This window comes from Oryctolagus cuniculus, chromosome 8 (genome assembly GCF_051225735.1).
Source record: "Oryctolagus cuniculus isolate XC-2025 breed Fujian yellow rabbit chromosome 8, ASM5122573v1, whole genome shotgun sequence".
NCBI lineage: Eukaryota > Metazoa > Chordata > Mammalia > Lagomorpha > Leporidae > Oryctolagus > Oryctolagus cuniculus.
The window spans coordinates 142032006-142058390 of NC_142874.1; the positions used below are offsets into that span (position 1 = coordinate 142032006).

At 42.0% G+C, this 26385-nt stretch overlaps 2 long non-coding RNA genes across 2 annotated transcripts; both read left to right on the forward strand.

The window, feature by feature from the left end:
- The first annotated feature begins 10412 nt into the window (after nucleotides 1-10412).
- LOC149125212 (uncharacterized) lies at nucleotides 10413-11738 on the forward strand. The gene is made up of 2 exons (XR_016212607.1): nucleotides 10413-10652; nucleotides 11499-11738. It is a non-coding gene; the product is annotated as an uncharacterized LOC149125212 (long non-coding RNA).
- Nucleotides 11739-23841: 12103 nt separating this feature from the next.
- On the forward strand, nucleotides 23842-26080 carry LOC149125213 (uncharacterized). The gene is made up of 2 exons (XR_016212608.1): nucleotides 23842-24189; nucleotides 25841-26080. It is a non-coding gene; the product is annotated as an uncharacterized LOC149125213 (long non-coding RNA).
- The last annotated feature ends 305 nt before the right edge of the window (nucleotides 26081-26385 follow it).

Below are 26385 nucleotides of genomic sequence, written 5' to 3' on the forward strand. Positions count from 1 at the left end.
CACCTCATGCCCACAGCCCCATGGACACCTGAAGAATACATTCCTTAAACAGTACTAGGTGAAGGCACAAGTCCCTGGTGTGGGGTCCATTTGTGAGCCCTAGACCCTTCCTGTGTTCTGGATAAGTGTTTCCATCTTGTAATCAATCTCACAACACCTGTTTGGAAAAATAATATGTAAGTTTAGCTGTGATATTATAATGCATGATCACTGGAGGTTTTTCCCTAGAATGCCACTGTGAGAGAAGACATTTGAGAGAAAGAAACAGTGCTTCAAGTCATGTTACTATTCTCCAATTTTTATTCAAATAATCCAGTATCCCCAGATGACTGGTTGAACTCCAGCACCGAAAAATTATCACGATCCAGATGTTGCGGGGGGCAGAGCCAAGATGGCGGAATAGTGAGGGCGCGCACCGATAGTCCGGGAAAATTTAGTTTAATAAAAGTGGAGTTACGGAAGCCTCAGAAAAAGGATCAGGAAAAAATTGCAGAGGAAACTCTTCTGGATCTAGTGGCTGTGATTCGGAGGACCTACTGGGAGAACAAGGTCACCCACCATGCGGAAGCCGAGCCGCGGGAGCCGCAGGGTCTGCGTGCCAGTGCAGGAAGGGGAGTGGATGTCACACAGACAAAAGCGGGGAGAGTTGGGACGCCGAGGGCTCCGAGTCCACACATCGACGCTGGAAGGGGAGGTGAGCTCAATAACATTAGCGGGGAAACCGCGGTCAGAATCTAGAGGGGAGCGGGAAATTGCACCAGACTGACTCCAGGAGAGAAGGAAAAAAAGGTGGGGGGTTTCTCTCTCCGCAAGGCTGCAAGGCTGCAAGGCCTGCAAGAGTTTGCAAGAGTTTGTAAGAGTTTGCAAGAGACAAAGAGCAGGCAACCTCTCTGGATTTGTATAACAACAGGGGAGAGCTAAGGAACTGAGTCACTACAATTCAGTAGCCTAGGCAACCCAGTGGGAGTCCAGAGGAGAAACAGAGCCTGCACAGACTCTTTGGGTAGAAGCCAGAGATCGGAAGCTAATTACCATCAATTCTGCACAGCCGTGTGGTGTGGTATTATTTACCCCCTGAATAAATTAAATAAGTAAATAAAAAGAGAGAGATTTACCACGCATAACCTGAGGGTGTCACCTTTGCACACCTGTAACCCGGAAGAACCAAGCAGAGCTCTCAGGCAACACCCATTTCAAGCCTCCAAGGCTCCTCCAACAGCAGGCAGTCCACTTAACACATAGTATAAAATAAAATAAAAAAAATTAAAAAAAAAGAAATGCACAGTGATGAAAGAATTAACAATGCCAAGCAACAAACACAGAAATCGAGGGAACAAGATCAACAATGACACTATGATGCCTCCAAATAAACAAAACACCCCAAACCAAGATTATGAAGATGATGAGATAGAAGAAATGCAAGATACGGATTTCAAAAAATTTATGATAAGAACATTTAGAAGTTTTCAAAAGCAAATCCTTGAACTACAGAAATCCTTATTGGACAGGATTGAAAATCTCTCTCATGAAAATGAAATTTTAAGGAAGAATCAAAATGAAACGCAGAAACTAGTACAACAGGAAAGTGTGATAGTGAATAGAAATCTAAATGAAATGAAGAGCTCAATAGATCAAATGACAAGCACATGAGAGAGCCTTAAAAACTGAGTCAGTGAAACAGAAGAGAGAATATCGGACTTAGAAGATAGAGCACAGGAAAACATACAGTCAAACCAAAGAAAAGAAGAGGAAATTAGAAATCTAAAAAATATTGTTGGGAATCTACAGGGTACTATTAAAAAAACCAACATTTGAGTTCTAGGAGTTCCTGAAGGCATGGAGAGAGAGAAAGGATTAGAAGGCCTTTTTAGTGAGATACTAGCAGAGAACTTTCCAGGTTTGGAGAAGGACACAGACATCCTAGTACAGGAAGCTCAAAGAACCCCTAGTAAACATGACCAAAAGAGATCCTCACCACGACACGTTGTAATTAAACTAACCACAGTGAAACATAAAGAAAAGATCCTAAAATGTGCAAGAGAGAAACATCAGATTACTCTCAGAGGATCTCCAAGTAGACTCACAGCAGACTTCTCATCAGAAACACTACAGGCTAGGAGGGAATGGCGAGACATAGCACAGGTGCTAAGAGAGAAAAATTGCCAGCCCAGAATACTATATCCTGCTAAGCTTTCATTTGGGAATGAAGGTGAAATAAAGACCTTTCATAGCAAACAGAAAATGAAAGACTTTGTGGCCACTCGTCCGGCCCTCCCTGCAAAAGTTACTTAAATATGTGCTACACTCAGAAACACAGAAACACGGCCATCAATATGAAAGAAGGGAAAGGAAGAACACCTACCAGTAAAAAGCATGGGAAGCTCAAAGCATATACTAGAAAATATTTACGGGAAAATGGCAGGGCAAAGTCACTAGTATCAATAGTCACATTGAACATTAATGGTCTGAATTCTTCAGTTAAAAGACACCGTTTGGTTGACTGGCTCACAGAACACAACCCAACTATTTGTTGCCTACAAGAAACACATCTCTCTATCAAAGATGCATGCAGACTGAAATGAAAGGTTGGGAAAAGATATTCCATGCCAACAGAAACCAAAAAAAAGCAGGTGTAGCCATATTAATATCAGATAAAATAAACTTTAATACAAAAACTGTTAAGAGAGACAAAGAGGGGCATTATATAATGATTAAGGGTTCAATTCAAAAGGAAGATGTAACTATTATAAATGTATATGCACCTAATTACAGGGCACCGGTCTATTTAAAAGATATGTTAAGGGACTTAAAGGGAGATTTAGATTCCAATACAATAGTACTGGGGGACTTCAATACTCCACTCTCAGAAATAGACAGATCATCCGGACAGAAGATCAACAAGGAAACAGCAGATTTAATTGACACTATTGCCCAAATGGATCTAACAGATATCTACACAACTTTCAACCCTACATCTACAGACTTTACATTCTTCTCAGCAGTGCATGGAACCTTGTCTAGGATTGATCACATACTAGGCCATAAAGCAAGTCTCAGCAAATTTAAAATAATTAGAATCATACCATGCAGCTTCTCAGACCACAGCGGAATGAAGCTGGAAATTAGCAACTCAGGAAACCCCAGAAAGTATGCAAACACATGGAGAATGAACAACATGCTCCTGAATGAACACTGGGTCATTCAAGAAATCAAAAGAGAAATGAAAAACTTTCTGGAAGTAAATGAAGACAACAACACAACATATCAAAACTTATGGGATACAGCAAAAGCAGTATTGAGAGGCAAATTTATAGCAATAGGTGCCTATATCAAGAAATTGGAAAGGTACCAAATAAATGAGCTTTCAGCGCATCTCAAGGACCTAGAAAAACTGCAGCAAACCAAACCCAAATCTAGTAGGAGAAGAGAAATAATTAAAACCAGAGAAGAAATTAACAGGATTGAATTCAAAAAAACACTACAAAAAATCAGCCAAGCGAGAAGCTGGTTTTTTGAAAAAGTAAACAAAATTGACACCCCATTGGCCCAACTAACTAAAAAAAGAAGAGAAAAGATCGAAATCAATAAAATCAGAGATGAAAAAGGAAACGTAACAACAGACACAACAGAAATAAAAAGAGTCATCAGAAATTACTACAAGGATCTGTATGCCAGCAAACAGGAAAACCTATCAGAAATGGATAGATTCCTGGACACATGCAATCTACCAAAATTGAACCATGAAGACATAGACCTAAATAGACCCATAACCTAAATAGACCCATAACTGAAACAGAAATTGAAACAGTAATTAAGGCCCTCCCAACAAAGAAAAGCCCAGGACCAGATGGATTCACTGCTGAATTCTACCAGACATTTAAAGAAGAACTGATTCCAATTCTTCTCAAACTATTCAGAACAATCGAAAAAGAGGGAATCCTCCCAAATTCTTTCTATGAAGCCAACATCACCTTAATCCCTAAGCCAGAGAAAGATGCAGCACTGAAAGAAAATTACAGACCAATATCTAAAACTGGATTTCCACGTGCAGAAGCATGAAGCAAGACCCCTACCTAACACCTTACACAATGATGAATATAGACACAAAAATCCTCAATAAAATTCTGGCCAATAGAGTACAACAACAAATCAGGAAAATCATCCACCCAGACCAAGTGGGATTCATCCCTGGTATGCAGGGATGGTTCAACATTCGCAAATTAATCAATGTGATTCACCACATTAACAGACTGCAAAAGAAAAACCATATGATTATCTCAATTGATGCAGAGAAAGCATTTGATAAAATTCAACACCCTTTCATGATGAAAACTCTAAGCAAATTGGGTATAGAAGGAACATTCCTCAATATAATCAAAGCAATTTATAAAAAACCCACGACCAGCATCTTACTGAATGGGGAAAAGTTGGAAGCATTTCCACTGAAATCTGGCACCAGGCAGGGATGCCCACTCTCACCACTGCTATTTAACATAGTTCTGGAAGTTTTAGCCAGAGCCATCAGACAAGAAAAAGAAATCAAAGGAATACAAATCGAGAAGGAAGAAGTCAAACTATCCTTCTTTGCAGACAATATGATTCTGTTCTTAGAGGATCCAAAAAACTCTACTAAGAGACTATTGGAACTCATAGAGGAGTTTGGCAAAGTGGCAGGATATAAAATCAATGCACAAAAATCAACAGCCTTTGTATACACAAGCAATGCCATGACTGAGAAAGAACTGCCAAGATCAATCCCATTCACAATAGCTACAAAACAATCAAATACCTTGGAATAAACTTAACCAAGGACGTTAAAGATCTCTACGATGAAAATTACAAAATCTTAAAGAAAGAAATAGAAGAGGATACCAAAAAATGGAAAAATCTTCCATGCTCATGGATTGGAAGAATCAACATCATCAAAATGTCCATTCTCCCAAAAGCAATTTATAGATTCAATGCAATCCCAATCAACATACCAAAGACATTCTTCTGAGATCTAGAAAAAATGATGCTGAAATTCATATGGAGGCACAAGAGACCTTGAATAGCTAAAGCAATCTTGTACAACAAAAACAAAGCCAGAGGCATCTCAATACCAGATTTCTGGACATACTACAGGGCAGTTGTAATCAAAACAGCATGGTACTGGTACAGAAACAGATGGATAGACCAATGGAACAGAATTGAAACACCAGAAATCAACCCAAACATCTATAGCCAACTTATATTTGATCAAGGATCTAAAACCAATTCCTGGAGCAAGGACAGTCTATTCAATAAATGGTGCTGGGAAAACTGGATTTCCACGTGCAGAAGCATGAAGCAAGACCCCTACCTAACACCTTACACAAAAATCCACTCAACATGGATTAAAGACCTAAATCTACGACCTGACACCATCAAATTATTAGAGAACATTGGAGAAACCCTGCAAGATATTGGCACAAGCAAAGAGTTTCTGGAAAAGACCCGGGAGGCACAGGCAGTCAAAGCCAAAATGAACTATTGGGATTGCATCAAATTGAGAAGTTTCTGTACTGCAAAAGAAACAGTCAGGAGAGTGAAGAGACAACCGACAGAATGGGAAAAAGTATTTGCAAACTATGCAACAGATAAAGGGTTAATAACCAGAATCTACAAAGAGATCAAGAAATTCCACAAAAACAAAACAAACACCCCACTTAAGAGATGGGCCAAGGACCTCAATAGACATTTTTCAAAAGAGGAAATCCAAATGGCCAACAGGCACATGAAAAAATGTTCAAGATCACTAGCAATCAGGGAAATGCAAATCAAAACCACAATGAGGTTTCACCTCACCCCGGTTAGAATGACTCACATGCAGAAATCTACCAACAACAGATGCTGGCGAGGATGTGGGGAAAAAGGCACACTAACCCACTGTTGGTGGGAATGCAAACTGGTCAAGCCACTATGGAAGTCAGTCTGGAGATTCCTCAGAGACCTGAAGATAACCCTACCGTTCGACCCCGCCATCCCACTCCTTGGAATTTACCCAAAGGAATTTAAATTGGCAAACAAAAAAGTGGTCTGCACCCTAATGTTTATTACAGCACAATTCACAATAGCCAAGACCTGGAACCAACCTAAATGCCCATCAACGGTAGACTGGATAAAGAAATTATGGGATATGTACTCTTTAGAATACTATACCACAGTAAGAAACAACAAAATCCAGTCATTTGCAACAAAATGGAGGAATCTGGAACACATCATGCTGAGTGAAGTAAGCCAGTCCCAAAGGGACAAATACCATATGTTCTCCCTGATCTGTGACAACTGACTGAACACCAAAAAGGAAACCTGTTGAAATGAAATGGACACTATGAGAAACGGTGACTTGATCAGCATAGCCCTGACTGTTAATGAACAACTTAATACATTATCCCTCTTAATATGACTGGTTTAATTCTGTAATTAATACACAGTTATTCATAAGTGTTGAAATTTAACTGAAATGTGATCCCTGTTAAACATAAGAGTGGGAAAAAGAGAGGGAAGAGATGTATAATTTGGGACATGCTCAAGCTGACTTGCCCCAAATGGTAGAGTTAGAAACATACCGGGGGACTCCAATTCAATCCCATCAAGGTGGCTTGTACCAATGCCATCTCACTAGTCCGAGTGATCAATCTCAGTTCACAATTGATCATAATGAAAGGACTAAGAGTCAAAGGGAGCACATAAACAAGTCTAGTACCTGCTAACTCTAACCGATAGAATAAATAAAGGGGAGAGTGATCCAACATGGGAAGCGAGATACTCAGCAGACCCATAGAATGGCGGATGTCCTAAACAGCACTCTGGCCTCAGAATCAGCCCTAAAATCATTCCAATCTGGCTGAAAAGCCCATGAGAGTATTTCAGGCATGGAAAGCCAACGAGTACTCAAACAGTATATTTCACTTTGTGTTTCTATGGGGGTGCAAACTGTTGAAATCTTTACTTAATGTATACTAAACTGATCTTCTGTAAAAAAAAAAAAAAAAAGAAATTATCAATTCCCAACTTGACTCTCACTGGGATTAAACATGACAATAGGTCTGATCTGATTTCATCATCATTTAAAAAATCATCTATTATTTTTCACTTTATGTTTCTGTGTGGGAGCAAACTGCTGAAATCTTTACTTAATGTATACTAAACTGATCTTCTGTATATTAAGAGAATCAAAAATGAATCTTGATGTGAATGGAAGGGGATAGAGAGTGGGAAAGGGGAGGGTTGCGGGTGGGAGGGACGGTATGTGGGGGAAGCCATTGTAATCCATAAGCCGTACTTTGGAAATTTATATTCATTAAATGAAAGTTAAAAAAAATTATCACGATCCAGAATTTGGAACACTCCCTTCCAGAGGAAAATGGAGTCTTAGCATGACAGTTTTAACACATTTGGTTGGAAAAATGCTGAAAGGTTTTGTGCTTTTATTTTAATTGTTTGAATTGCATTTACATTGATATTATTCCAGATGGTCCCTTCAGTTAAAAAGTGATGTACAGTAACACAAAACTGATCATGTACACTGAATTGTGGAAACATAGCAAGAATATTGAGCAACTGCTAGGTTTCTTGTTTTTTTTTCTTTTTTTTTTTTAAGATTTATTCATTTATTTGATTGGCAGATTTACAGAGAGGCAGCGTTAGAAGCAGATAGAGAGGTTCTTCATCCACTGGCTCACTCCCAGAATGGCCCGAGCCATGCTGACCTGAAGCTAAGAGCTAGGAGCTTTATCTGGCCTCCTGCGTCTGTGTAGGGGCCCAAGGACTTGGACCATCCTCAACTGCCTTCCCAGGCTACTCCAGAAAGCTGGCTCAGAAGTGGAGCCACTGGGACTCAAACCCGCAACCATATCGGGTGCCAGCACTGCAGTCTTTACCTGCTATGCCGCAGTGTTGGCCCCAAGGAAGCAGATTGTAGAATGATGGAGGGAAGGTGCTGGACATCAGTGTTCAGACTTAGAAAAAGTTTTATCTTGCTTATAAGAATTGAACTCAGATTTTCAGGTTAACACTGAATGTTTCCACCATAAGAACTGATAAACGTTGGAGAAGGCAGATATGTTGTATTCAATTGAACATTACACAATGTATTCGTGCATGCAAACATCACACGGTGCTTCATTAATGTTCAATCTTTATGTATCAGGTAACAATATGGATTTTTTAAGGAAAAAAGAAGTTTCAAACGGAGAGAACTATCTACTCTGCTTGCTTTTAGTCCTGTTTCCTTAGTTCTTGTTTCCTGTGATTCTTTTCTGATTAACACAACATGATCAACTCTGCTTGGCATCTCTATGTCCCACTTTCTACAAAACATAGCTTCTGTTGTGGATTTCTCTGTTAATAGGGTTTCACATCTATATGTCCATGCTCAAAATCACGCCAAAAAAAATTAGTCAGATGCTAAAGCCCAACAGCTCTGTGTCAGTGAAATATCCCAATGCTGACACAGAGCATTAGTTTCAGAATCTCACAACACAGTTTTACAGTAATATTCCTATGACACACCTTCTTTGTTAGATGGAATAGCCTCTAGGTATCATATACATTAGTGTAAGAACATGGGTGTGTAGGTGCGAAAAAGATAAGGGAATAGGATGACCCTCTCATGTTTGGTAGCTTTGATTTTCCTAGAAACAGAAAGCACCTTTCTGTCATTAACGTACTGGAATCTCACTGTTCTGGTCTCTTATCATTTCCTTTCTGTATCGAGGTGAAGGCGTATTGGGTGGATGCACATTTAACATTGTTATTTTCTTCTGTTGAATTAAATCCTTCATCATTATATAATGACCTTCCCACCTCTTTATACCAACTTAATTTGAAATTTATTTATCTGGTGGAAATCCGATTATTGCTTTCCTTTGGAATCAACCTGTGTGGAATATCTCATGGTATTTGTCACTTTCAGTGCCCATGTGCCCCTAGATGTGGAGTTATGTTGTAAGCAGCATAGAATGATGCTTTCATCAATTCACTTAGTCACTTGACATATTTATAACTAGAGATTTTACTCCATTTACATTCAAGTTAACTGTTGATACACAGTGGCTCACTCATGTTGTCTGGTATTTCTTTTCTAGTGCCATTTCCTTCACTTTCATCTCAGAGAGTTTGGGAATGTTGGCACACTTGAGTATATTGATGAAAAACTCAATATGCTTTGATATACAAAGAGGTCAGATATCACATTATGGGAAAGTATTAGTGCACACTAATGTGTACATTTGTTGACAGTAGTTAGATTTGGACAGAACCGTAGCTGAGTTCAGGGAAGGGATCTCATCAAACATTTTTTTTTTAATTTTTTTTAATTTTATTTTTATTTTTGACAGGCAGAGTGGACAGTGAGAGAGAGAGACAGAGAGAAAGGTCTTCCTTTTGCCATTGGTTCACCTTCAAATGGCCCCCATGGCCAGCGCACCTAGCTGATCTGAAGCCAGGAGCCAGGCACTTCTCCAGGTTTCCCATGCGTGTGCAGGACCCAAGAACTTGGGCCATCCTCCACTGCACTCCTGGGGCACAGCAGAGGGCTGGCCTGGAAGAGGGGCAACCGGGACAGAATCTGGCGCCACGACCGGGACATGAACCTGGTGTGCCGGCACTGCAAGGCAGACAATTCGCATATTGAGCCGCGGCACTGGCCTTCATCAGACTTTTGACATTTGACTTTGTCCTTCTACGGATATAAAATTTTCCAAACATAAAAGTTTTAGGCCTCCGAAAAAGTTAGGGATAATGGTGTTCATTATTCTGCTATCTCTCAAAGCAGAAGATGTATCTGGATCATGCTCCATGTGATGTGCTCAGACATACGTATCTCAGGAATGAAAGTGCCTCTGAACAATTTGAACATCTCTCTCCCTAGAAGCCTCCTGAGCTAGTGACAATGACAAAATGAGGACAGCATTATTCCCCTCACACTGGCACAAATGGACATAACACCCCACAAACTCACTCCTCCTCCAAGGGGAGGGCTACACCCTAGAACATGTTAAAGAATTTCACTCCTCTGCATTGGGCTCCAGGTATGGCTTCAGTGTCTAAAACAAAAATGGATACCAGGCTCCATGTTTGGAAAATAACAAACTTTGCTCCCAGAAATTAACAAATGAAATGACTCTTCGTTTTCTTTTTATTATTCTGAAGTAAATATTCAAGCAGATGGGAATTGGAGGGAAATATCCAGTCCTTTATCTCGATTATCAGCATGAAGCATAGATGGAGGGAAAACACACAGATGCCTGCCATAATGCAGACGGTGAGAACAGAGCACCAGCAGAGGCACTTTGAAGGCATGGCAGCTCCCCCCCCCCGCCCGGATCAAATACAGCCCGTCTCTAACTGCAGCCTTTGTCACAGAGCCTGCTCCTAGCACTATATAATCAAGTCTCGTCCTCACTTACAGCACACTCAGAACCCTGCTCTTCCTGCCTCCAGCTCACTCCCAGACATGAGGACGTTCGCCCTCCTCACTGCCATTGTCCTGGTGGCACTCCAGGCCAAGGTTGAGCCTGTGCCACCATCAGATGAAGAGATTCCAGACCAGGAGGGGACAGATGTGGGTGGCCAGGTCATGGCCATCTCCTTTGCTGAGGATGAAACCTCTGCTCTTCAGGATCCAGGTGAGAGAATCCAACATGGAGGAACTACCGAAACTGAAGAGGAAAGGTTGGAGGAAGGCTCTGGGGTTGAGTCTTCAAAGGTCTTAGTGACTCTGCTGAATTTACTTAGGTTCTCATAGCCTTGAGTTTTTTCCAACAGGGTTCAGTTCAACAGGTATGTCCAGCTAGTAGTTCCTAGTGTTCCCCACCACAGCAGGGCAACCATAGATCTGAATACTCTGGCATTTCCTACAGAGAGACTGCAAAGCAGGGAACATTCAACAAAATGGTTCAAGTGTGGACTACAGAGGTTACTAGCTGATTGGATCCAAGTACACTCTGTGCTTTGTTAAGGTATTGTGTATACCCCAAGAGGTACAAATGCATTAAGAGTTAATACTAAATGTTACAAACAAATAGAATGAAATAGAATAAACATTGAAAGTCAAAAGCCTCAAAGAGATGTTCCTCACAAAAGGCTGTGTATTCCAACATATGTCTTTGGAATAGCCTTGTCCAAATTTGGAGAGTCTTAAGGGAAGTCACCCTGGGTCAAATGTGTAATCCAGTTATGAGGACAGCATTTGACACTGCTTAGTAGAGAAACGTTGAGAACCTGGAGACCCAGCTAAAGCTGTGTTCAGATGTGTTTGACAAGGTCAGGAGCACAAAGACTCGGACAAAGGAGAAAGGGTCTCAAATCGTGTTTGTGACCACACTTGCTGTGTCTGTTCCTTCCAGTGGCTGGGTGCTCTTCCTGCTGCTGGCTGTGATGTAGTCCATATGAGACCCTCTCATCTAAGTGTGGAATGGTCCTGGCTTTTCTTGATCCTTGTATTCATAGAAGGACCCCTCTCTCTACCCTAGTTTCGCCGCTGAGAAGCCAGAAAATGCCCTGTTCGTGCAAAAAATACTGTGATCCTTGGGAGGTGATAGATGGTAGCTGCGGCCTATTTAACTCCAAGTATATCTGTTGCCGGGAAAAAGTCAAAAATGAAGAATGAACTCATCATTGCCTCCACACATTGGAGAGAACCATCTTTACTCCAGAATCGTGCCATTAAGTTTTTTTTTTTTCTATATCTCATATAAAGTCCTGGCAACCAATCTCTGTGTCAACATCTCTTTCCTATTTGCTATGCTTTTGGGTCACACTGAACTGCAATTAGCACTGTGGGGAAATCACACACTTTCCAAAGGGAAAGCTACCTCCAATTCTAGGAATATCAAGCATGAACACATACTTCAGAAAATAAAAGCTGCTAGGGAACTTCAAGTCCTGATTTTGCTCTATGTGTCCCCCTGGATTGTCTGCTCAGGTACCAACATTGAGTGGAGATTCACTCTGAAGAAGAGTTCACATGTGTTAAGACAAAGCATTTGTGTCTGCTTCAAGTTTATGGTCACCCCATGATTACATCTTTGGAAGGATGACCATCCCTACACTCATAGCACGGGGCATTGACATGAGACCTGGGGTCACAACAGCTGCACTGATCTACCTTGAATTCAGGTGGGAAGGGGCAGTTCATAAACACCATGGAGGAGAGCAACAAGCACAGGAGCCCACCCTGAGATGGACTCATTTTCAGTAGCACCTCCCCAGGCCCAATACACACTTGAGAGTCAATCCCCCACATCGGTCTCCTGAGTGTCCATAAGCTGTGGTGACCCTAACACTGCTGTGAAGTGTTGCTGAGGGGGCACCACTAGAAACTGTGAGGGAGAAAGCAGGTCTCCAGCAGTGGGGAGTCCATGGTAATTTTGGTGCAGATGTTCTCATACTGAAAGTCACCATGTGCATCAGTGAGCGAGGTGAAGGTCTACCTGATCTCGCTATATGACAGCACCCATGCTGGCCTTGTGCACAGCACACATGGAGTCTGCACTGAGGATGCAATTTCTCCCTCCCTACTCTGTCCCCAGATCGTGCCCACCCAAACACATGAATCACAAAGCCTGCACTCTCCCTAGGCTGTCTGCCTTTTCCCTACCATTCACTCATGTTGCTGAGGTGCACTGTCTCCCATGGGCCCGTATGACTTCTTCGTTTTTGTGTGTGGGGGTCTGCATTCTGAACCCTTTCCAGCACCACATGCCCACAGACCTATGGAAACTAGACAAATACGTTCCTTGAACAGTACTTAGTCAAGGCACAAGGTGCCGGAGGGCTCTCTTTGTGACCCTAGACTCCTCATATGCTCTGGATAAGTGTTTCCATCTGGTAATCTCACAACACCTGTTCCGAAAAATAATATGTAAGTTTAAGCCACAGCCACTTTAATGCACAATCACTGGATGCTTGTGCAAGATAGCCGTTTTAAGAGATGACATTTGGGCCTGTGCCGCGGCTCACTAGGCTAATCCTCCACCTTGCAGTGCCGCAGCACACCGGGTTCTAGTCCCAGTTGGGGAAATGGATTCTGTCCCGGTTGCCCCTCTTCCAGGGCAGCTCTCTGCTGTGCCCCAGGAGTGCAGTGGAGGATGGCCCAAGTGCTTGGGCCCTGCACCCCATGGGAGACCAGGAGAAGCACCTGGCTCCTGCCATCGAATCAGCGTGGTGCGCTGGCCGTAGCGCGCTGGCCGCGGCGGCCATTGGATGTGAAGCAACGGCAAAAGGAAGACCTTTCTCTCTGTCTCTCTCTCACACTGTCCACTCTGCCCGTCAAAAAAAAAAAAAAAGAGATGACATTTGAAAGAAGGAATACTGTGCTTCAATTCGTGTTACCCTTCTCCATTTTGTATTCAAATAATCCAATACACCCAGACAACAGTTTGAACACCAGCACCAAGAAAAATGATCAAGACCCAGAAATTGGAACACTCCCTTTCTGGAGGAGAATGGAGTCTCAGCGTGACAGCTTTAACACATTTGGTTGGAACACTGCTGAAAAGTTTTGTGCTTTTATTTTAAATGAGTTGTAGTTAACATTGATATTGTTCCAGATGGTTCCTTCAGTTAAAAACTAAGGTACCATAACACAAAAGTGATCATGTGCAGTGGATTTTGGAAACACAACAAGCATGTTGAACACCTGCTAGTTTTCTTCTTTTTTAAAGATTTATTACTGTTTTTGAAAGACGGTTTTACAGAGAGGCAGAGGCAGAAAAAGAGAGAGATGCCAAGTCCATCCGCTGACTCACTGAGACAGGCAGGAGAAGCGCTGGTCTGAAGCCAGGAGCCAGGAGCTTCCTCGGGCCTCCCCTGTCTGTGCAGAGGCGCAAGTGGAGCAGCTGGGACATGAACCACCGCCCTTAGTGATTTCCAGTACTGTGGGAAGAGGCCTCCCTGCTATACCACAGTGCTGGTCCCAAGGAAGCATAAATTTTTATAAAGATGGTGGAGAGGTGCTAGACATCAGGGTACAGACTTAGAACGAAGTTTGATCTTGCTTAAAAGGATTGAACTCAGATTTTCAAGGTTAACACTGAATGTTTCCACCATAAAGAAGTGATAAATGTTGGAGAGGGCAGATATGTTGGATTCAATTGAACATCACACTATGTATTCATGCATGAAACATCACACGGTACTTCATAAATGTTCAAGTTTTATATACCATAAACAATCAAGATTTTTTTAAAAGAAAAATTTCAAATGGAGAGAATAACTAATCTATTTACTTCTAGTTCTGTTTTGTTTGAATTCTCACTTCCTGAAGTTCTTTTCTGATTAACACAACATGATCAACTCTGCTTGGCATCTCTATGTCCCACTTTCTACAAAACATAGCTTCTGTTGTGGATTTCTCTGTTAATAGTGTTTCACATCTATATGTCCATGCTCAAAATCACGCAAAAAGAAAAAAATTAGTCAGATGCAAAAGCCCAACAGCTCTGTGTCATTGAAATATCCCAGTGCTGAAACAGCATGTTAGTTTGAGAATCTTACAACACATTTTTAAAGTAATATTCCCAGCACACATCTTCTTTCTTAGATGGAATAGCCTCTAGGTATCATATACATTAGTCTAAAAACATGGGTGTGAAGGTACAAGCAGGATAAGGCAATAGGATGACCCTCTCACATTTAGAAGCTTTCAACAGAAAGCACCTTTCTGTCATTATTGTACTGGAATCTCACTGTCCTGGTTTCTTATCATTTCCTTTCTGTATCGAGGTGAAGGCATATTGGGTGGATGCACATTTAACATTGTTATTTCCTCCTGGGGAATTAAATCCTTCATCATTATATAATGCACTTCCCACCTCTTTATACCAACTTAATTTGAAATTTATTTATCTGGTAGAAATCTGATTATTGCCTTCCTTGGACTCCATCTGTGTGAAATATCTCATGGTATGTGTTACTTTCAGTGCCCATGTGCCCCTAGATGTGGAGTTATGTTGTAAGCAGCATAGAATGAGTGCTTTCATCAATTCACTTAGTCACTTGGCATATTTATAACTAGAGAGTTTACTCCATTTACATTCAAGGTAACTGTGGATACACAGTAGCTCACTCATGTTGTCTGATATTTCTTTTCTAGTGCCATTTCCTTCACTTTCATCTCAGAGAGTTTGGGAATGTTGGCACACGTGAGTATATTGATGAAAAACTCAAAATTTTGATATACAAAGTGGTCAGATATCGATTATGGGAAAGTATTAGTGCACACTAATGTGTACATTTGTTGACAGTAGTTAGATTTGGACAGAACCGTAGCTGAGTTCAGGGAAGGGATCTCATCAAACTTTTTTATTTTATTTTATTTTTATGTTTGACAGGCAGAGTGGACAGTGAGAGAGAGAGACGGAGAGAAATGTCTTCCTTTTGCCATTGCTTCACGCTCCAATGTCCGCCACGGCAAGCACACCTCGCTGATCCGAAGCCAGGAGCCAGGCGCTTCTCCCGGTTTCCCATGTGTGTGCAGGGCCCAAGAACTTGGGCCATCCTCCACTGCACTCCTGGGGCACAGCAGAGAACTGGCCTGGAAGAGGGGCAACCGGGACAGAATCTGGCGCACCGACCAGGACATGAACCTGGTGTGCCGGCACTGCAAGGCGGACAATTATCTTATTTACCCGCAGCGCCGGCTTCATCAGACTTTTGACATTTGATTTTGTCCTTCTACGGATATAAAATTTTCCAAACATAAAAGTTTTAGGCCTCCGAAAATGCTAGGGACAATGGTGTTGATTATTCTGCTATCTCTCAAAGCAGAAGATGTATCTGGATCATGCTCCATGTGATGTGCTCAGACATACGTATCTCAGGTATGAAAGTGCCTCTGAACAATTTGAACATCTCTCTCCCTAGAAGCCTCCTGAGCTAGTGACAATGACAAAATGAGGACAGCATTATTCCCCTCACTCTTGCACAAATGACAAAACACCCCACAAACTCACTCCTCCTCCAAGGGGAGGGCTGGCTACACCCTAGAACATGTTAAAGAATTTCACTCCTCTGCATTGGGCTCCAGGTATGGCTTCAGTGTCTAAAACAAAAATGGATACCAGGCTCCATGTTTGGAAAATAACAAACTTTGCTCCCAGAAATTAACAAATGAAATGACTCTTTGTTTTCTTTTTATTATTCTGAAGTAAATATTCAAGCAGATGGGAATTGGAGGGAAATATCCAGTCCTTTATCTCGATTATCAGCATGAAGCATAGATGGAGGGAAAACACACAGATGCCTGCCATAATGCAGACGGTGAGAACAGAGCACCAGCAGAGGCACTTTGAAGGCATGGCAGCCCTCACCTCCGGATCAAATACAGCCCGTCTCTAACTGCAGCCTTTGTCACAGAGCCTGCTCTGTCTTGTCTTCACTCATAGAACACTCAGAACCCTGCTCTTCCTGCCTCCAGCTCACTCCCAGACATGAGGATGTTCGGCCTCCTCACTGCCATTGTCCTGGTGGCACTCCAGGCCAAGGCTGAGCCTGTGCCACCATCAGATGAAGAGATTCCAGACCAGGAGCAGACAGATGTGGGTGGCCAGGTCATGGCCATCTCCTTTGCTGAGGATGAAACCTCTGCTCTTCAGGATCCAGGTGATAGAATCCAATGTGGAGGAACTACCCAAACTGAAGAGGAAAGGTTGGAGGAAGGCTCTGGGGTTGAGTCTTCAAAGGTCTTAGTGACTCTGCTGAATTTACTTAGGTTCTCATAGCCTTGAGTTTTTTCCAACAGGGTTCAGTTCAACAGGTATGTCCAGCTAGTAGTTCCTAGTGTTCCCCACCACAGCAGGGCAACCACAGATCTGAATACTCTGGCATTTCCTATAGAGAGACTGCAAAGCAGGGAACGTTCAATACAAAATGGTTCAAGTGTGGACTACAGAGGTTACTAGCTGATTGGATCCAAGTACACTCTGTGCTTTGTTAAGGTATTGTGTATACCCCAAGAGGTACAAATGTATTAAGAGTTAATACTAAATGTTACAAACAAATAAAATGAAATAGAATAAACATTGGAAGTCAAAAGCCTCAAAGAGATGTTCCTCACAAAAGACTGTGTATTCCAACATATGTCTTTGGAATAGCCTTGTCCAAATTTGGAGAGTCTTAAGGGAAGTCACCCTGGGTCAAATGTGTAATCCAGTTATGAGGACAGCATTTGACACTGCTTAGTAGAGAAACGTTGAGAACCTGGAGACCCAGCTAAAGCTGTGTTCAGATGTGTTTGACAAGGTCAGGAGCACAAAGACTCGGACAAAGGAGAAAGGGTCTCAAATCGTGTTTGTGACCACACTTCCTGTGTCTGTTACTTCCAGGGGCTGGGTGCTCTTCCTGCTGCTGGCTGTGATGTAGTCCATATGAGACCCTCTCAGCTCAGCTGGAACAGTCCCTGCTTTTCTTTGAACCCTGTGTTCGTTGCCAGACCCTCTCTCTGTATCCTTGTTCGTCTGCTGATACTGTTGATTCTGCCAAGACCCCCGTTAAAACTGAGAAACCTGTTACCACCCAGACCTCTGACCCCTGGGACCAATGAGACTGCCGAGACGCCCGTAACAGCCCAGATTCCCGTGACAGTCAGGACCATCAAAAGTGATCTTCAGTTTATAAGACGCTGTGATCCTCGAGAAGAAGTATGTGGTATCTGCCACGAGGTTCCTACACTCATCCATATCTGTTCCAGAAGAAGACACAGAAATGAAGAATGAACTTGTCATTTCCTTCACCCATTGAATAGAACCACCTTTACTCCAGAACCTTGCATTAACTTTTTTTTCTCTATCCCATTTAAAGTCCTTGCAACTAATTTCTGTGTCAACATCTCTTTTTTATTTGCTTTGTTTTTGAGTCACACTGAACTGCAATTAGCACTGTGGGCAACCAAACACTTTCCAAAGGAAAAACTACCTCCAAGTTGTCTAGTTTGCTGCAGTTTTTCTAGGTCCTTGAGATGCGCTGAAAGTTCATTTATTTGGTACCTTTCCAATTTCTTAATATAGGCACCTATTGCTATAAACTTGCCTCTCAATACTGCTTTTGACATATCCCATAAGTTTTGATATGTTGTGTTGTTATCCTCATTTACTTCCAGAAAGTTTTTGATTTCTCTTTTGATTTCTTGAATGACCCAGTGTTCATTCAGGAGCATTTTGTTCAGTCTCCATGTGTTTGCATACTTTCTGGGGTTTCCTGAGTGCTAATTTCCAGCTTCATTCCGCTGTGGCCTGAGAAGCTGCATGGTATGATTCTAATTTTTTTAAATTTGCTGAGACTTGCTTTATGACCTAGTATGTGATCAATCCTAGAGAAGGTTCCATGCACTGCTGAGAAGAATGTAAAGTCTGTAGATGTAGGATTGAAAGTTGTGTAGATATCTCTTAGATCCATTTGGGCAATAGTGTCAATTATATCTGCTGTTTCCTTGTTGATCTTCTGTCCGGATGATCTGTCTATTTCTGAGAGTGGAGTATTGAAGTCCCCCAGTACTATTGTATTGGAGTCTAAATCTCCCTTTAAGTCCCTTAACATATCTTTAAAATAGACCGGTGCCCTGTAATTAGGTGCATATACATTTATAATAGTTACATCTTCCTGTTGAATTGAACCCTTAATCATTATATAGTGTCCCTCTTTGTCTCTCTTAACAGTTTTTGTATTAAAGTTTATTTTGTCTGATATTAATATGGCTACACCTGCTTTTTTTTGGTTTCTGTTGGCATGGAATATCTTTTCCCAACCTTTCATTTCAGTCTGCATGCCTCTTTGTTAGAGAGATGTGTTTCTTGTAGGCAGTAAATAGATGGGTTTTGTTCCTTAATCTATTCAGCCAGTCTATACCTTTTAACTGAAGAGTTAAGTCCATTAACGTTTAATGTGATATTAACACATAGTGACTTTGCCCTGCCATTTTCCCAGAGATATTTTCTAGTATATGCTTTGAGCTTCCCATGCTTTTTACTGGTAGGTGTTCTTCCTTTCCCTTCTTTCATATTGATGGCCGTGTTTCTGTGTTTCTGAGTGTAGCACATCTTTAAGTATCTTTTGCAGGGTGGGCCGGACGAGTGGCCACAAAGTCTTTCAATTTCTGTTTGCTATGAAAGGTCTTTATTTCACCTTCATTCCCAAATGAAAGCTTAGCAGGATATAGTATTCTGGGCTGGCAATTTTTCTCTCTTAGCACCTGTGCTATGTCTCGCCATTCCCTCCTAGCCTGTAGTGTTTCTGATGAGAAGTCTGCTGTGAGTCTACTTGGAGATCCTCTGAGAGTAATCTGATGTTTCTCTCTTGCACATTTTAGGATCTTTTCTTTATGTTTCACTGTGGTTAGTTTAATTACAACGTGTCGTGGTGAGGATCTCTTTTGGTCATGTTTACTAGGGGTTCTATGAGCTTCCTGTACTAGGATGTCTGTGTCCTTCTCCAAACCCGGAAAGTTCTCTGCTAGTGTCTCACTAAAAAGGCCTTCTAATCCTTTCTCCCTCTCCATGCCTTCAGGAACTCCTAGAACCTGAATGTTGGTTTTTTTTTAATAGTATCCTGTAGATTCCCAACAATATTTTTTAGATTTCTAATTTCCTCTTCTTTTCTTTGGTTTGACTGTATGTTTTCCTGTGCTCTGTCTTCTAAGTCCGATATTCTCTCTTCTGTTTCACTGACTCTGTTTTAAGGCTCTCTCATGTGCTTGTCATTTGATCTATTGAGCTCTTCATTTCATTTAGATTTCTATTCACTATCACCCTTTCCTGTTCTACTACTTTCTGCAATTCATTTTGATTCTTCCTTAAAATTTCATTTTCACGAGAGATTTTCAATCCTGTCCAATAAGGATTTCTGTAGTTCAAGGATTTGCTTTTGAAAACTTCTAAATGTTCTTATAATAAATTTTTTGAAATCCATATCTTGCATTTCTTCTATCTCATCATCTTCATAATCTTGGCTTGGGGTGTTTTGTTCATTTGAAGGTGTCGAGTGTCTTCGTTAATCTTGTTCCCTGATTTTGTGTTTGTTGCTTGGCATTGTTAATTATTCTTCCCTCACTGTGAGTTTTTTTTTTTTAACTTTTATTTAATTAATATAAATTTCCAAAGTACAGGTTATGGATTACAGTGGCTTCCCCCCCATAACGTCCCTCCCACCCGCAATCCTCCCCTTATCCACTCCTTCTCCCCTTCCATTCATATCAAGATTCATTTTTGATTCTCTTTATATACAAAAGATCAGTTTAGCATACATTAAGTAAAGATTTCAACAGTTTGCTCCCACACAGAAACATAAAGTGAAAAATACTGTTTGAGTATTACTTATGGCATTAAATCTCAATGTACAGCACACTAAGGACAGAGATCCTACATGAGGAGTAAGTGCACAGTGACTCCTGTTGTTGACTTAACAAATTGACACTCTTGTTTATGGCATCAGTAATCACTGAGCTGCCAAGGCTATGGAAGCCCCCTGAGTTCACCAACTCTGATAATATTTAGACAAGGCCATGGTCAAAGTGGAAGTTCTCTCCTCCCTTCAGAGAAAGGTTCCTCCTTCTTTGATGACCCGTTCTTTCCACTGGGATCTCACTCGTGGAGATCTTTCATTTAGGTGTTTTTTTTTTTTTCCCCAGAGTGTCTTGGCTTTCCATACCTGAAATACTCTCATGGGCTTTTCAGCCAGATCTGCGTGCCTTAAGGGCTTATTCTTAGGCCAGAGTGCTGTTAGGACATCTGCCATTCTATGGGTCTGCTGTGTATCTCGCTTCCCATGTTGGATCGTTCTCTCCCTTTTTTATACTATCAGCTAGTGTTTGCAGACACTATTCTTGTTTATGTGATCCCTTTGGCTCATAGTCCTATCATTATGATCAATTGTGAACAGAAATTTATCACTGGGACTAGTGAGATGGCATTGGTACATGCCACCTTGATGGGATTGAATTGGAATCCCCTGGTATGTTTCTAACTCTACCGTTTGAGGTAAGTCAGCCTGAGCATGTCCGAATTGCACATCTCTTCCCTCTCTTATTCCCACTCTCATATTTAACAGCGATCACTTTTCAGTTAAGTTTCAGCACTTAAGAAGAATTGTGTATTGATTACAGTATTCAACCAAAAGTATTAAGTAGAACAAACAAAAAAAAAAGAGGTTTTTTTTTTTTTTTTTTTATACTGTGTCTGTGTTACATGGACTGTCTGCTGTTGGAGGAGCCTTGGAGGCTTGAGGTGGGTGTGGCCAGAGAGCTCTGCTTGGTTCCTCCAGGTTAAGTGTGTGCAAAGGTGACACCCTCAGGTTATGCATGGTAAATCTCTTTTTATTTATTTATTTATTTTTTAATTTTTTAATTTTTTTATTTTTTTATTCAGGAGGTAAGTAATACCGCAAGGCTGAGTAAAATTGATGGTATTTACCTTCCGATCTGAATCTGTGTGGGCTCAGTTTCTTTTGTGGATTCCCACTGGGTTGCCTAGGCTACTGAATTGTAGTGCTCAGGTCATTAGCTCTACCCTTTTGTTATGTATATCCAGAATGGGGCCTGCTCTTTGTCTCTTGCTTGCCTTTGCAAGGTCGGAGGAAAAGGAAACTCATCTGTACCACTATCCCCCACATTTTTTTTTCCTTGCTTCCCTCTAGACTCTGTCTGCCATTTCCCCGCCAATGTCTTGGGTTACAGAGCTCACCCCCACTTCCAGCGCCCATGTGTGGACTCGGAGCCGTGGGCGTCCCTGCTCTTCCCGCTGGTCGTCTGTGTCACATCCACTCCCCTTCTAGCACTGGTGTGCAGACCCTGCGGCTCCTGGCCTCGGCGGCTCCAGTGGCTCTGGTGGCTTCCGCAGCTCCCTCGGCTCAGCTTGCACCCAGTGGGCAACCTTGATCTCCCAGTAGGTCCTCCGGGTCACAGCCACTAGATCCGAAAGAGTTTCCTCTGCAATTTTTCATTGATCCTTTTTTTGAGACTACTGTAACTCCACTTATTAAACTATCTTTTCCCGAACTATCAGTGTGCGTCCACACTACTCTGCCATCTTGGCTCTGCCACCCATTAATGTTCAATCTTTATGTATCAGGTAACAATACGGATTTTTTAAGGAAAAAAGAAGTTTCAAACGGAGAGAACTATCTACTCTATTTGCTTTTAGTCCTGTTTCCTTAGTTCTCGTTTCCTGTGATTCTTTTCTGATTAACACAACATGATCAATTCTGCTTGGCATCTCTAGGTCTCACTTTCTACAAAACAGAGCTTCTGTTGTTGATTTCTCTGAAAATAGTGTTTCCCATCTATATGTCCATGGTCATTTTTGCCCCCAAAAATAAAATCAGTCAGATGCTAAAGTCCCAAACTCTGTGTCAGTGAAATATCCCAATGCTGACACAGTGCTTTAGTTTCAGAATCTCACAACACATTTTTAAAGTAATATTCCCTGCACACACCTTCTTTGTTAGATGGAATAACGTCTAGATTTCATGTATGTTAGTCTAAGAACATGGGTGTGTAGGTGCGAAAAAGATAAGGGAATAGGATGACCCTCTCATGTTTGGTAGCTTTGATTTTCCTAGAAACAGAAAGCACCTTTCTGTCATTATCGTACTGGAATCTCACTGTTCTGGTCTCTTATCATTTCCTTTCTGTATCGAGGTGAAGGCATATTGGGTGGATGCACATTTAAAGTTGTTATTTTCTTCTGGTGAATTACATCCTTCATCATTATATAATGGCCTTCCCATCTCTTTATACCACTTTTAATTTATTAATCTGGTAGAATAAGGCTATTGCATTCTTTTGGACTCCATCTGCTTGGAATATCTCATGCTATTTGTTACTTTCAAAGCCCATGTGTCCCTAGAATTGGAGCTATGTTGTAAGCAGCATAGAATTGAGTTTTTCATTAACTCACTTAGGTACATGACATATTTATAACTAGAGAGTTTACTCCATTTACATACAAGGTAATTGTTGATATATAGTTGCTCGCTCCTGCTGCTTGACATTTGTTTCTTACTGTGATTTCCTTCAGTTTATCTCAGAGAATATCAGAATATTGGCACACTTATATATATTGATGACAGAACTAACATGTTTTGATATACAAAGTGATCAAGATATTGCATGAGAGGAAAATATTAGTGCAGACTAATGTGTATATTTGTTGACAGTAGTTAGATTTGGACAGAACCGTAGCTGAGAACAGGGATGGGATCTCACCAGACTCTCTGCATTTGAATTTTTGTCCTTCTACAGGTTTTAAGATTTTCCAAACGTAAAAGTTGCAGTCTCAAAAACGATAGAGGTAATGGTGTTGATTCCTCTGCTATCTCTCAACATAGACTGCTGTATCTGGATATCCTCCAAGTGCTGTGCTTAGACACATGTCCTGCAGGAATGAAAGTGCCTCTGAACAATTTGAACATCTCTCTCCCCAGAGGCCTCCTGACCAGGTGACAACAACAGCATGAGGACAGCAATTCTCCCCTTCACACTGGCCCAAAGGGAGTTAACACCCCAAAAACTCATTCCTCCTCCATGGGGAGGGCTACACCCTAGAACATGCTAAAGAATTTCACTCCTCTGCATTGGGCTCCAGGTATGGCTTCAGTGTTTAAACCTCAAATTGATAACAGGCCCATGTTTGGAAAATAAGAATCTTTGCTCCCAGAAATTAACAAATAAAATGACTCTTTGTTTTCTCTTTATTACCTTGCAGTAAATATTCAAACAGATGGGAATTAGGAGGAATATCCAGTCCTTTATCTTGATTATCAGCATGAAGCAAAAACGGAGAAAAAACACACAGATGCCTGCCATAGTACAGGCGGTGCGAACAGAGCACCATCAAAGGCACTGGTGGGCATGGCAGCTCTCAATTCCTGTTCAAAGACACCCCGTCTCTAACTGCAGCCTTTGTCACAGAGCCTGCTCCTAGCACTATATAATCAGGACTCGTTCTCAGGCATAGCACACTCAGAATCGTGCTCTTCCTGCCTCCAGCTCACTCCCAGACATGAGGACATTCACCCTCCTCACTGCCATTGTCCTGGTGGCACTCCAGGCCAAGGCTAAGCCTTTGTCACCATCAGATGAAGAGATTCCAGACCAGGAGCAGACAGATGTCGGAGACAAGGTCATGGCCAACTCCTGTGCAGAGGATGAAACTTCTGCTCTTCAGAACCGAGGTGAGAGACTCCAACATGGAAGAACTATGGAAACTGAGGCAGGAGGATTGAAGGAAGGCTCTGGAATTGAGTCTTCAAAGGTCTCAGTCACTCTGCTGAATTTACTTAGGTTCTCATAGCCTTGAGTTTTTTCCAACAGGGTTCAGTTCAACAGATACGTCCAGCTAGTAGTTCCTGGTGTTCCCCATCACAGTAGGACAACCATAGATCTGAATATTCTGCATTTCCTATAGAGAGAGTGAAAAGAAGCGGACGTTTGATACAAAATGCAACAAATCTAGACGACTACAGAGGTTACAAGCTGACTGGATTCAAATACTTTTTATTAAGATAATGTGTATCCCACAAAAAGTGCAAATGTATTATGAGTTAATACTAAATGTTACAAACAAAGTAAATATGGGACAAAGCAGTGGCTCACTTGGCTAATCCTCCACCTGTGTTCCCGGCATCCCATATATGTGCCAGGTTCTATTCCCTGCTGCTCCTCTTCCAGTCCAGCTCTCTGCTGTGGCCCAGGAAGACAGGGTAGAATGGCCAAGTGCTTGGGCACCTGCACCCACGTGGGAGACCAGGAGGAAGCACCTGACTCCTGGCTTTGGATTGGCACAGTGCTGGTCATAGCGGCAAATTGGGGGGTGAACTAACAGAAGGTAGACCTTTCTCTATGTCTCTCTCTCTCATTCTCTAACTCTATCTGTCAAATAAAAAAAATAAAATAAAATTGTATATATATTAGAAGTCAAATGACTCTAGGAGATGTTCCTCCTAAAAAGACTGTGTATTCCAACATACGCTGTGAAATAGCCTTGTTCAAATTTGGAGAGTCTTAAGGGAAGTCACCATGGGTCAAATGTGAATACCCAGTTGTGAGGACAACATTTGACACTGCTTAGTAGAGAAACGTTGAGAACTGGTAAACCCAGCTGAACCTGGGTTCAGATGTGTTTGACGAGCTCAGGAGCATAAAGAGTCAGACAAAGAAGAATGGGTCTCAAATCGTGTTTGTGACAACACTTCTTTGTCGCGCCCCCTCTTCGTGGAGGAACGACACAGGACCCTGCGCTGTTCTTTCGTCTGCTCGGCCCTTCCTGGGTTTGCTGCTGGTTCTTCCCAGGTTGGCTACCAACCCTTCCACCTCCGTGGAAGGGCGGTTCCCCCTGCCACTTTCCCCACTTCCGCGGGGAAGCAGCACACCGCCAGCCGGCTCTCTCGGGGGCTGCTCAGGTGTTCCTTCAGATAGATGTTCCTGGTGCATGTTGTCTCTCTCCTCCTTTATAGTCCTCTTCCACCAATCCCAACTCTGCTACCCACACGCCGAGTACGCTGCTCTCCTGCAATCAGCAGCAGGATCAGCTCGTGCAGGTCATCGCTCAAGTTGGCGAGAGACAGCTGCGTAGAAGCTGTTTACTCCTCTCCCAGTGCCATATTGTGGGAGAGCAGATGCATAGAATAAGTCTTAATTCGAGTAACTTAGTCTAGTCCGAGATGCTCCCCACACTTCTTGTGTCTGTTACTTCCAGTGGCTGGGTGCTCTTCCCACTGCTTGCTGTGATGTAGCCCCCATGAGACCCTCTCATCTCAATGTGGAATGGTGCTGGCTTTTCTTTGATCCCTGTGTTCATTGACAGACACTCTCTCTGTACCCTAGGTTGCCCACAGAATCTGAAACCATACTGTAGCTGCAAATGGCGCTGTGGCATTGGAGAGGAGGAGAAAGGAATCTGCCATAAGTTTCCTATAGTCACCTATGTCTGTTGCAGAAGACCATGACCAGGACATGAAGAATGAACTCATCATTGCCTCCACACATGGAACAGAACCACCTTTACTCAGAATCTTGTCATTAAGGTTTTTTTTTCTGTATCTCATATAAAGTCCTTGCAACCAATCTCTGTGTCAACATCTCTTTCCTATTTGCTATGTTTTTGGGTCACACTGAACTGCAATTAGCACTGTGGGCAACCAAACACTTTCCAAAGGAAAAACTACCTCCAAGTTCTAGGAATATTCAGGAGAAACACATACTTCAGGAAACAAAAGGTGCTAGGGAACCTCAAGTCCTGATTTTGATGTATGTGTCCCCCTAGATTATCAGTTCAGGTACCTACACTTAGTTGAGATTCACTCTGAAGAAGAGTTCACTGTGTTAAGGCAAGCATTTATGTCTGCTTCAAGTTTATGGTCACTCCATGA